The sequence below is a fragment of the Schistocerca americana genome, chromosome X (genome assembly GCF_021461395.2).
Source record: "Schistocerca americana isolate TAMUIC-IGC-003095 chromosome X, iqSchAmer2.1, whole genome shotgun sequence".
Taxonomy (NCBI): Eukaryota; Metazoa; Arthropoda; class Insecta; order Orthoptera; family Acrididae; genus Schistocerca; species Schistocerca americana.
The window spans coordinates 599,185,845-599,199,260 of record NC_060130.1 but is presented as its reverse complement, the minus strand read 5'-3'; positions in this window follow the sequence as shown (position 1 = coordinate 599,199,260).

Genomic DNA, 13,416 nt, shown 5'->3' with positions numbered 1-13,416 from the left:
GTATTGGTGTGCCTGCGGTAAACCCAGTCGTGTCTGTTTAGTACAATTACAGTGTACATTTTCCAATGTTTTGATTCACTCTGGTGTGATTAAAATTAAAGTGTATATTTTCTATGTATTGTAAAGGGTCCCCCAATATGTGTGTAGTTATTTCTTCTTCTCAGCAGAAAGGAGTAGTGTTGTGCAGCTTCAAAACGTCGGAATGTGAATGATTATGAGGCTCATATGAAGTGTTTCCTATTACGGTAAGATGGCTTTCGTTCTTTGATGACTAAAAAGGTATCGGGTATGTTGGCGTGGCGAGTCAATGGTCGTAAGGTAATTCTTGATGATAAATTACAGTTTTAGTGTTCTTATTCCCCTTAGGTGAGCATGATTCAGTGAGATTTTTCAAATGTACTGTGATGTTAATGAAGCAACTTGGTGACTTGTAGGTGAAGGATTTGTGTTTGAAGGGAGATTAATAGTGTTTGATTTTCAGAGTTGCCATCTTATAAGATATTTGGAAAGTGTAACTTGCCGCCACATACTACTAGGTACGGTTGAGGACACCAGGATGTGAAACCCCAGAAGACGTATATGGAAACAGCTTATAAACTCAAGCAGCTTGATATTTAATAGAGAATCAATGCGACTACCTCCAAGCTAAAATAACATGACGGTAGGTGAGGACCCCTGGGGACATGTGGTGAGTAAGTGTGTAATCATTATGAGTATCTTATGATAGCAGTAAGTTTGGTACTCATGGCCCTGGACAATGGATTTCTTTTGACAGTATTTTTTTATGTACTTATAGGACGAAGTGTTTATGTGTTTGCTAATAGGATAGGATGATTTTTATTTCCATTTTTATGCCCACTGACCTTTTGCGTTAGTCTGATGAATAGATGTTGAAACATTTACCATTCCTGATGTGACTTGAATGAACCTTCTGTGTCTCATTAATCATAACTTTTATTATGCAATGTCCATAGAAAAGAAGTCACGGAAATTTTTCACAGATCAGCAAACATGTTCTGCAAACCTTGGAGGAGCAGTCAATGAACAACGATATGGGTATTGGTGTTGAAAGGAATATTTTGTTTATATGTGGGAATTGTAGTCGGGCTACATGGTGATGGTGACTAGTACGAGCTGTGTAGATTGAGTGTGAGAGCGTAGTTAGGAGTAGGTAGAGTTTTGTGTCTGTAGTTAGCAGCGGCGCCAAATCCTATCCAAATCCTGACCAAACCTTGTACAAGATCTACCCTGAATGATTGACAGCAGATGTAATGCTGGAACTATATTTTATAAAAAGGATTTTTTGTTTGTTTGAATATTGGTTATTCAATTTTCCTCATTGTTTTTTTTATTAGTAATGCTAAGAAGGCCCTTTTTGTCAAGTTCATTTTGGGCACTATTCCATGTATTGATCAGGAGTGAGAAACTCCGAAGATTTTGTGGTAATCTGTACACATAATATTTTGTAACGATCTCTGTGAGCGCAGTTCTTAAGTGGGTGCAAGGCCGCCTAGGGAGCCTCCGCATCAGAAAGCACAGGGCTTGGTCCACCGGCAGGCGTTGCACAATCCTGGTATCAACGGCGAAGCAGTGGTGCGGCGAGCGGTCACAGCTGTTTCCCCATCAGAGGGGAGGGGATGCTGGTCTTTCCCCAGGCCCAGGCTCACACCGGAGCCCGCAGGCGTGTCACCACGGCAGCGCAAGCTGATGGCCGGCGTTCCACCCCATGCGCTAGTCATCTGACAAGCGAAAGGGAAAGTATGACGCACACCAGGCGAGGCCGCCGAACCCTGAGCGCCGCTAGTCCAGACGGCCGCTGCGGTGAGGTAAAGCCCACTGCCCGGAGGGACAGCTGACGCATCAGCTGAGACGGTGCAAAGAGGTGATAAGCGGGTCTCAAGCCCGACACCCGCACGAGTTTACGTGGACCTCGATGCGACGCAGAAGAGCGCGTGACTCCCCATTGACACGACAGGAGACGGGGGCGTGTGTCGGTAAAACACATTCCTCCACAACACACGGACGACGACCGCCAAGCCGCCTTCTCGATGATGAGGCAGGGCCCACAAGTGGCGATGTCCTGCAAATCTGCAACGCCGAACCATCCCACAGTATGGACGCAGAGGGTGGAAACGGGCACGAGGCAACGTCGCGGGGTGCTGTCTAGGATGAACAACCTGGGTTACAACGGACGTTACAATCAACGCCGCTGCGAACTCCCCAGTTCAGTGTTGTGGTCCCCTAGTAGCTTATCCTCCAAGTCGCCTTTAGAAGAGACGCCCACCCCAGCACCTAAAGAGAATACCCAGTGAAACAACCATGTGACGAAACTGAAAAATGACAGCGTGTCAACGAGTTGATTTTTTGGATGTGTTTTTGTACTCATGTCTTATTTTCCATAGGTGATTATTTACCAGCTGTCATTCCATTGGGTTCATTAATGATTTTGTATCACTGTATTTGTTGTGAATATTGTATTTTGCACTTTCAATTGCATGTTTTTATATATGTCAGCACCAGCTGATACTGCTTTGGTTCGTGATAATGATTTTTCATCATTGTGTTTGTTTATATATTTATATACATTATGTACCTGTTCATCTAAGTCTCTATGTTAACTTTTGATAATTGGTTGAAGCAATTTTAAAATAATATCTCATGGTTGTGGTCGTAGTAGGTCAGATGACATAATGTTAGCGTAGAATATCACGCTTAATTTAATTTGTTCTGTTTGCTTTGCGGACCTCATGAGGTCACAATTATTGACTAAGGTTAGATAAAGCTCACTCGGATATAAGAGATTAATCAATTCTTTTGTGCTGCTGTTTGCTGTTGCAATTGTTACTCGTTAGGGTATGTTTGTTTCGAAGACTGTTGGCGAATCTCCTAGCATGGCGAGAAAATTCGCGGCACAGTCTTCTCCGGGACGTTTGGGGTGATGAAAGGGTCCTGTAGCCACCTTTCATTAGTCCGGTAGCCCAATTTCACAAGTATTTCTCTTTCTTTTCCTTGTTTCTCTTTTCCATTTACTCTCATAGTGGCGTGATTGAATGAATGTGGTTGTGTGTCACGTTGCTAGACGGTGGCGTAGTCTGCTGCAGAAAGTCTGCGATAGTCGTACAGATTCAGCAGCAGTTGTACAGAATAGCCAACTCTCGTAGTGGCCAAGTAGGCAAAGAGGTTTGCGCTACTTGTGAGTAATCCACCTGCGTTAGGTTGGTGGCGGAAATGGCATCTTTGGGCTTTCCGGTCCACGCGGAGCGTGGAGGAGGCTGGAGAGGAAAAAGGGGGCAGTCTGCCGCCGGTACGGGAAGCGTCCACAGCTGTGCTCCAGTCGAAGAAGGGTGAGTTAGACTGACCGCGTGGCGCGTTGTTACTTGGCGAGGGGAGAGCTGTTAGCCTTTGGTCTCGCTTTTCAAATCTGGAAGATTGCTTTGCCTTGTCGCAGCAAGGAATGCAAAACTTTGGCAGATTTTTCTTTTAGCAAATTTCTGTAGCAGACTTGGATCCGCCGGAAGAGCGCCACACAAAGGTGTCGATAAGAAGTGAGCACTCGCGTCGGTATGAATGTCTGTTTGGCTTCAGCTGTGCGTGCATAAGCTTCCACCTTTCTAAATATTTAGAGCCTTGCCTTATCGTAAATTTTCCTTGCTTTATGTGTCTTTCGTCCGTGGGGAGCCAACCACGTGATAGAACATTATAGTTGTTGGGCTACCGGCATCACTAACTGTTCGATCGCATGTTTGTTGTAGATAATGTTAACATGATTGTGTGATGTGATATTGTTGGAATTTGGCACTATACCTAGAAATTGTGTCTCCACAAACCACGTGTTATCAGGAATCGTGTACATGCCTCACATCCTTATGTTAGGAATAAATGATTTTATCTACAATTTTCTCTTGTGTTCCGAGATTGCGTTTTTGCACCTAAGCCACTCACCTCGTAGCTTTCCCGTTAGCACATCCAATGCGTTTCCTTATGCACAGGTCCAGTGATTAGTCTCCCCTTGTATTTCATAACAAATTCTTTAGATTAAGTCTTATTTTCAGGTGTGTTGCTGGGAGCTGATCTTATGCAGTGTTCATGCAATTTCTGTTTTATTTTAAATGTTTGATTGTCGTGAACAGTGCACGGGCAATATTATTAATTACATCGTATCTGCTATGAGCGACCTCACAACGTATGCATTTTTGTGAGTTTTTGGTCTGTGATCAAATTAATTTATTTTCCGACTCGACCAAACCTTCGATTAGTTGTACGGTTAGAGTCGGTGGCGACCCTAATCTTCTCGAGTTAACTTCACAAGCAATAAGTATCTACATTTCCAATAATGTAATAAGCCGTAGTAACAGGTTAGTTACAGTGGTTCATACGGTCTTCACTGCTGCATGAACACGAGCAGTCAGCACTGGAACGTAATGGCCCGGAGTTTTCAAAGGAAGTAACCAAAATATCTTCACTTTAATAATCTGTTTACATCGTTTAAAATTGTTGTGAGGCACAATTACAATTAAATAGACCTTGCCTCGCATCTCGTTTTGGATGTAGAGCTCCCCTCTCCCTTCACCCCCCCCCCCCCCCCGCCAAGGAAATTTCATCATTTGGGAGGACAAAAAGTGAATGCTAATGTAAAATGTATCTTAATGTGAACAAGCCGTCTGATGCTGAACCTGTCGGTTCTAAACCGACAATGGCGCTATTTAAATAAATATATAGCATTAAAAAAGTGGTTGGTCGCTGTTATCTTCTCTCTACGAGTTAACCTATATCACACTTCAACTCTCTAAGGTTCAGTCACTTCTTCTCTCAGGCTGACAATGTTAGCGGGGATGCGCAGGCCAAAGAGTGGTGAGTGTGGGGTCTGGGCCACTGACAGTGTGTAGAACGCTTCCATTCCAAGCGTTAATGCTGGCTATTGATGTAGCATTAATGAGAAAGCTGTCTGGCACAGCTTATGAATGACGATGTAATGTATATCACTATGTGAAAACAGAGACGAATTAATGGATATTATGAGGGTCGTCCAACAAGTAAGTTTCCCTATTTTATTTCTCTGCAATACAAACTGTGCCCGTGACTTATAAGGGCTGTTGAGTTCGACTGGTATGTGTTGACAACACTCACACCGGCTTACGACGCATACCGCAGTCTTGCCAGTATTCTGGCAGTTCGCATGGATTTACCCTTTCGAAAGTGCCCCAAAAACGGCAAAGGTCACACATATTCAGGGGAAGTTATGTGAACCTTCTTTTGGGACTGTCAGGTGGCGTTACTCGTTCACTGCGTGCCTCATAACACCAAAATAAATGCACAGAGGTACCGTAACGTCATGAGGGTTCTGCACGCAGCTATCAAAAGGAAACGTGCTGGGCTTCTGTCTGGCAAAGTTTTCTTTCTTTATAATAATGGTCGGTTTCATGCAACTCAAATGACCCAAGCGGAGCTCGAAAGATTCAACTGGGAAGTGTTCCCGAATCCACCATATTCACCAGATCTTGTCCTAAGTGGTTTTAAAATGTTCCCCGATCAAACTAATCTTGAAGGTAAACACTTCAACACCGATGATGAAGTCACATCAGCGGTGAATAGCTGGTTACGTGCACAGGACCCGACATTGACAACACTGGTTTGGAAAAACTGGCGTAACGTTACCAAAAATTCTTGGGAAAACATGGTTGTATGTAGAAAAGTAACGGAAGCACTGTACAATGTCAATAAAATTACTTCATTATGATAAATTGTGTGTAATGTTTTTTTTTGTACTAAGTAGGGAATCTTACTTATTTGACGCCCATCGTATTACCTATCGGCAGTGGTTTTATACCATGTAAGATGATATTGTAAAAACTTTACTGAGCCTAGTGATGGCCTGTGCTGTAAAATAAAGAAATGTTATCTGCAGCTCTTGGCGGTAATCATGACATTCTACAAATGTTTACGATCTTTAGACTACCAACTTCTGCAAATGTGATCTTGCTTGATTTTAACAAGTGAGATGTGACCCTGAGTGTTTCAACATAATACTTTGATTCCAAGAAGTTCGCTCTATGTCTGGTAACAGCTGCTCTTACCTCTCACGTTACGGTCTAATTTCTTTAACTACAACTGTACTATTAAATAAATGAGAACTTACAGCTGCAACGTGGCAATAGTGGTATAGTCCATGGATCGCCTTCAGACGCGAAGTATGTTGCAATAGCTGATTCACCTCTCCTTTGAGAAAATCATTATTTTAAGTTAGTTTTCTTTCTTTTCCTTTATTGGAATTGTATACGTTCAGAACTAAATCCAGTAATTAAATCATAAAAGTACCTCTTAGTTCTTACTTTTGATGTTGCTTAGGCTGAATATCAGATTTTGTTAATTGTCAAATTTCTACTTCACTGAGATAAAATTCATTCTTCATTAGTTTATTATTATCATTATTATTTCTTGCAGATATTACTGCAATCCCACATCAGAGCACTGTCTGCCAATTAATTTTCAAATTTGCATGTTGGTGTCAGTTTTGTTATACCTGACACTAGAAGTGGCCCTCTGTGATTTACAGTCTCTTCTAGTGTCGAACGTAACACTATATTTTTGTATACGAGAAATAAACTATGTGGTCAAATGTATCCGTACACCCCCAAAACATACGTTTTTCACATTAGGTGCATTGTGCTGTCACTTACTGCCAGGTACTCCATATTAGCTACCTCAGTAGTCATTAGACATCGTGAGAGAGCAGAATGGGACGCTCCGAGGAGCTCACGGACTTCGAACGTGGTCAGGTGAATGAGCGTCACTTGTGTCATAAGTCTGTACGCGAGGTTTCCACGCTCCTAAACGTCCCTAGGTCCACTGTTTCCGATGTGATAGTGAAGTGGAAACGTGAAGGGACTCGTACAGCACAAAAGCGTACAGACCGACCTCGTCTGCTGACTGACAGAGACCACCGACAGGTGAAGAGGATCGTAATATAGGCAGACATCTATACAGACCATCACACAGGAATTCCAAACTGCATCAGGATCCACTGGAAGTACTATGAAAGTTAGGCGGGAGGTGATAAAACTTGGATTTCATGGTCGAGCGGCTGATCACAAGCCGGTAAATGCCAAACGACGCCCCGCTTGGTGTAAGGAGCGTAAATATTTGACGACTGAACAGTGGAAAAACGTTGTGTGGAGTGACGAATCACGGTACACAATGTAGCGATCCGATGGCAGGGTGTGGGTATGGCGAATGCCCGGTAAACGTCATCTGCCAGCGAGTATAGTGCCAACAGCAAAATTCGGAGGCCGTGGTGTTATGGTGTGGACGTGTTTTTCATGGAGGGGGCTTGCACTCCTTGTTGTTTTGCGTGGCACTATCACCGTACAGGCCTACATTGATGTTTTAAGGACTTTCTTGCTTCCCACTGTTGAAGAGCAATTCGAGGATGGCGATTGGATCTTTCAACACGATGGAGCACCTGTTCATAATGCACGGCCGGTGGCGGGGTGGTTACACGACAATAATATCCCTGTAATGGACTGGCCTGTGCAGAGTCCTGATGTGAATCCTATAGAACACCTTTGAGATGTTTTTGAACGCCGACGTCATGCCAGGTCTCACCGACCGACGTCGATACCTCTCCTCAGTGCAGCACTGAAGAATGGGTTGCCATTCCCCAAGAAATCTTCCAGCACCTGACTGAATGTATGCCTGCGAGAGTGGATGCTGTCATCAAGGCTAAGCGTGGGCCATCACCATACTGAATTCCAGAATTACCGATGGAGGGTGCCATGATCTTGTAAGTCATTTTTAGCCAGATGTCCGGAAACTTTTGATCACACAGTGTACGTTTCGAGTAGAGCAGTTAAGAGCATCATCAAAACTATACTGTCGAGCCAAAGCAATCTATTGTGTGCCTCGTAACCACAGTTTTTATTGATTGACACTGATTGTCCTTTTACAAATTCTAAGTTTTGGCGAGTGAACTTTCAAAACTTTTTTAACCTCTTACGTTTTTGTCATTTGTAGCTTGATAATGTACCCTGAGATGAAACAGGTCATGGGATAGCGCATGTACAGTCGTGCTTAAAAGTATCCGAACGACCTGAATTGCATTTCACCTGATTCGCATGCAACCCACATAACGCAGCTGTCTAGCAGGTCCTCTAATCGCTCCGTGGTACAGTCGTTTGGCTATTGAAAATGGTTCCAACAAGTCACCACTAGAAAACACTACTCTGTATCGCAATAACTCAAGATGTAAAGTAATACCACGACACTACAAATATCAGGGAACACCTTATCACAGATAAGACTGTCCTTAAGGCTTGTAAGCTCACATTTATTACAATAAATGACATACCTGAAATGTTACCACTCTCATTATTACGTCAGATTGGTAATGCACGTAGTAAGTTGGTCGTATTCATGATTTCCTCTTCAAAGTAACATACCGTACTTATTATTTAACACAAAATGACATTAAAAATTTAAGTTATTCACGAGCAGCTAGTTGAGAATATGTATGAACTTTAAATGACACGACAAACCGTCTTGTTCCGCATATCGATTCAAACCCAGGTCATGCAGACTAAGCAAAGATTTCGTGACTGACGGAAACTGACAGTCATTCCTGATTAGGCATACAGAGAGTGATATACCTCGATTTTAGACAGTATCAGTTAGCAAATATCAAGGACATCACACAACACCCAGCCATCACGAGGCAAAGAAAATCCCTGACCCCGCCGGGAATCGAACCCGGGAACCCGGGCGTGTGAAGCGAGAACGCTACCGCACGACCACGAGGTGCGGGCGAATGTATTCGGACTCGCGACATCTTATCTACAGTGCGCGACACTTACCATGAACTCAACAGTTCCTCCAGAACTTCTGCATTCCACTGCGCTGTGAGATAATGCATATGGCCGGGTCAACACTTCTGAGAGATAAACAGTTACAGCTTTTCTTTTGCACTGCACGACGTTTTCAACAAACAGAAAGCGCAATAGAGTAGCTCAAGTGGAAAGGAACACTTCCTATTTAAATTTCTGCATCCTACACTTTTGGCTGTTCTGTGTAGGCGGCAGTTACGTGATTTTATTTCGGTGATTACAAAATAGAGTCGAATGTATGCACTGGGTAGCCGAGGCAGCTAGTTCATGGTGATTCGGTCAACCAAGTAAATGAATTTACTGAACATGCTGCAGATTACTACAGGGAGCCTGTGTGTCAGAATTCTCATCCAGTGTGGCGCAACTGCGTTACGATAGAAAAATGAGTCACAGAGAAGAGGAGTTGGTGGTCTGTTGGACCGATGATAGGTTCGTATACCTACGGTCTGGGTTCGATTCAAACTTCTGTCAATGATTTTATATAGGGAGAGACAGATTCCTTTCTCTTCTGGATACACCAGGTGAAGAAGATATAATGGCACTGTGGTCTGAAATTTACATTAAAAATGATATTGCTTCTCTACCAAGTAAACGTTAGTTTGAACCACAATAAAGTCTGGAGTGGCGACATGTAGAAACTCTATCACCAGTATTCTTATACTACTTGTTTATTCCTATTGACGAAACAAACGTTATGTAGGGTCACAGGACACTTATTCCATCTTTTATTTGAGCTTCTGTATGTCGATAAAATTGGTTCTGAACTGGGAATGAAACTCAGACCGCCCTTAACGAGGAATTTGATCCCTTCGTGACAATGCAGCTCGGCTACAGTTTGTTGTTTGTTCAAAACTGCAGATTCCTCAACATCTCCACACGTTTCGCGTGAATGGGTTCGAATCCTGGTCCGGCACTAAAGGTTTCATTATGTATTATCAAGCTCTAGCATGAGAACACCTATCTGCTGGTGGATAATAATTTTGATGTTTAATGTATTTTCATTCGTTATCAGCACTAACGATATTTGACGTTTTTGACTCCCAGTGGGACACAGAACTATTTGCGAGATCACTGTAAGTTCAAGATGTTATTCCGAGCTGCTGGTGGAGAAAAATTCGGTAGCTGACGTCAACAACGATATGTGTGGGGATCTATTCCCAGTCAGCACTGAACTCTTCGTCATATTATGTTCAAACATGCTCACATGTCGCTGCTGTTGCAACAAACCCATATTTAACGTTCGTTTTCTCTGGAATATAACAGCGATAGGTGCTGGGTTGGAGTCCTGGGAAGGAAAAAATTAATGTTTCGCCTCTTTATTTCAGTTAAAACATCTAGCTACTGCCGAGAAAATCCGATATGTCACAGTTGATTGTGCTTCGATATCAATCCGATTAGGTTCTGGGTTCGAATCCCTGTGCAACACAAAGCTTTACCTCACGGCATTTCAAGTCAGTTACATGTGAAGAAGCAATATTTAACGTCTCTCGTAGTTCGTTAACAGGGACAGTAGATGCTGGGTAGGAATTCGCTTCCGTTAAAAATGTCTGCGTTATGTAATTTAAAGTTGATATTTGCTAACTGATACTGTCTAAAATCGAGGTATATCACTTTCTGTATGCCTAATCAGGAATGACAGATTCCGTCAGTCACGAAATCTTTGCTTAGTCTGCATGACCTGGGTTTGGATCCATATGCAGAACGAGACGGTTCGTCGTGTCATTTGAAGTTCATACATATTCTCAACTAGCTGCTCGTAAATAACTTAAATTTTTAATGTCATTTTGTGTTAAATAATAAGAACGGTATGTTACTTCCAAGGGTAAATCATGAATACGACGAACTTACTACGTGCATTACCTATCTGACGTAATAAAGAGAGTGGTAACATTTCAGGTATGTCATTTATTGTAATAAATGTGAGCTTACAAGCCTTAAGGACAGTCTTATCTGTGATAAGGTGTTCCCTGATATTTGTAGTATCGTGGTATTACTTTACATCTTGAGTTATTGCTATACAGAGCAGTGTTTTCTAGTGGTGACTTATTGGAACCATTTTCAATAGCCAAACGACTGTACCAAGGAGTGATTAGAGGACCTGCTAGACAGCTGCGTTATGCCGGTTGCACGCGAATCAGGCGAAATGCAATTCAGGTCGTTCGGATACTTTTGAGCACGACTGTACGTATGAAAATCGCGGTAGTATCGCGTACACGAGGTAAAAAAGGCCAGTGCATTCACGAAGCTATCATCTGTACTCAGGCGATTCATGTAAAAAGGTTTCCGACTTTATTATGACTGCTTGACGGGAAATAACAGACTGAATGCGAAATGGTAGTTGGGATAGATGCATGGGAAATTCCATTTCTGAAATCATTAGGGGATTCAATATACCAAGATCCACAGCGTCAAGAGTGTGCCGAGAATACAAAATTTTAGGCAGTAACTCTCATCACGGGCAACACAGTGGCCGACGGCCTTCACTTAACGACCGAGAACAGCTGCTAGCCTCCGACCTATCGTGCCGTGATGGTAAAGAAAGTTGGAATGGTTCTATTACTTATTCTCGGCTGTAGGCGCAGTTGTGAAGGGGTTTCGATATACTTAGTGTACAATACTGCGATCCTCCTTTATGGAGGTCAGATCTGGTCTACCGGAACCTTGACAACGAGTATGCCTGCCCTCACTTTTCCACGCAGTTCAACATCAGGCGACTATCACATTCGAGAGCCCCGCAATTCTGGATATTGCACGTCTTGATAAACCGACCAAATGGAGTCCCACAATGAAGCTCCTCTCAATCTCTGTTAGTTGCTGATAACGATGTGTCACATGAGTACGCACGGTCTCTGTGTCCTTCGCAGTTGTCAGTCAACAACTGACACTGCTCTCACCCCTGCTTAGGTAACATAACAACACTAAAATCGCGTAACGTCAATCCACTTTGATGACCATTCATCTGTCCCGGAGGAATGCATCTCTAACCATTTACATATACCCCGTCGGTATGTACATGTACGGAGTTATATTCGCATCTGTCCACTTTTTCTGGGTGCTTCATATTCTTGTCGGGCTGTTTATTAATCAAAGATTTAGTAGTGTACGTCCAATATCAACAATGCAATTAAAACAAAAAAGATATTAGGTACTGACTGGCGAAGAAGACGGCGGAAATCTGTGACTTCTTCAGAATGAGATTTTCACACTGCGGCGGACTGTGCTCTGATATGAAACTTCCTGGCAGATTAAAACTGTGTGCCGGACCGAGACTCGAGCTCGGGACCTTTGCCTTTCGCGGCGAAGTACTCTAGCATCTGAGCTACCCAAGCACGACTCACGCCCCGTCCTCACAGCTTTAGTTCTGCCAGTACCTTGTCTCCTACCTTCCAAACTTGACGGAAGCTCTCCTGCAAACTGAGGAGAACTAGCACTCCTGAAAGAAAGGATATTGCAGAGACATGGCTTAGCCACAGCCTGGGGGATGTTTCCAGAATGGGATTTTCACTCTGCAGTGGAGTGTGCGCTGATATGAAACTTCCTGGCAGATTAAAACTGTGTACCGGACCGAGACTCGACTCGGGACCTTTGCCTTTCGCGGGCAAGGAGAGCTTCTGTAAAGGTTGGAAGGTAGGAACGAGGTACTGGCAGAAGTAAAGCTGTGAGGACGGGGCGTGAGTCGTGCTTTCCCTTCAGGGAGAAGCTTACAAAACTATTTCGTACCTGTGCACACATTTATTTTTGACACAGGACACTTTTTTGTTAGTTATGTCTTACCTTCAACGTTTGCAAAACAGGCACTTTATTTTAGCGTGCTTTGTCACGAATATTAGAATACTATTATCGTTAAAACACCCATTAATAATTCTTTCTTCAAAAATTTAAACGATTATCAAAAACTTATTACCAAATTTGTTGAAACTAAGATTTGATGAGGAAGGAATCATATAATAAATTGAGTAAGAAACGTAGTTCAGTTAGGTAGTTGCCATCCCAATTTAGAAATTTGTGTTGCGTTGTACTAACTTCCCAATACCCTCGACATACAAGGCAGCCACCTGCGCCTTCCGTTAATTGTCTACACTGGTCTGCAGCTCGTTGTCCCCATACTGACCTGCTCGTATGAGCAAAGAGATAAAAATCAGAGGGCGTTAAGTCCGGACTGTATGATGGGTGATCAAACACTTCTCACCAAAAATGCTGCAGGAGCCTCTTTGTTGCAGTCGGATTGTGCGGCGGAGTTTTATTATGAAGGACAGTGACTGATGACAACATTCCTCTTCTCTTGTTTTGAATTGCCCTTCGTGGACGATTTTCTCGAATTGCCTGATCCACTCACTGAACAAAATCATCAGCTGACACTTGCTTCTTTCCACTATCGCCTGCATCATGAACGTCTGTACGTCCTGCTATAAGGTTCCTGAGGCCCAGAGAAGCCGCGTGGTCTTAGGCGGCTTGTCACGGTTCGCGTTGCTACCCTCGTCGGAGGTTCGATTCCTCCCCCGGGCATGGGTGTGTGTGTTGTTCTTATCGTAAGTTAGTT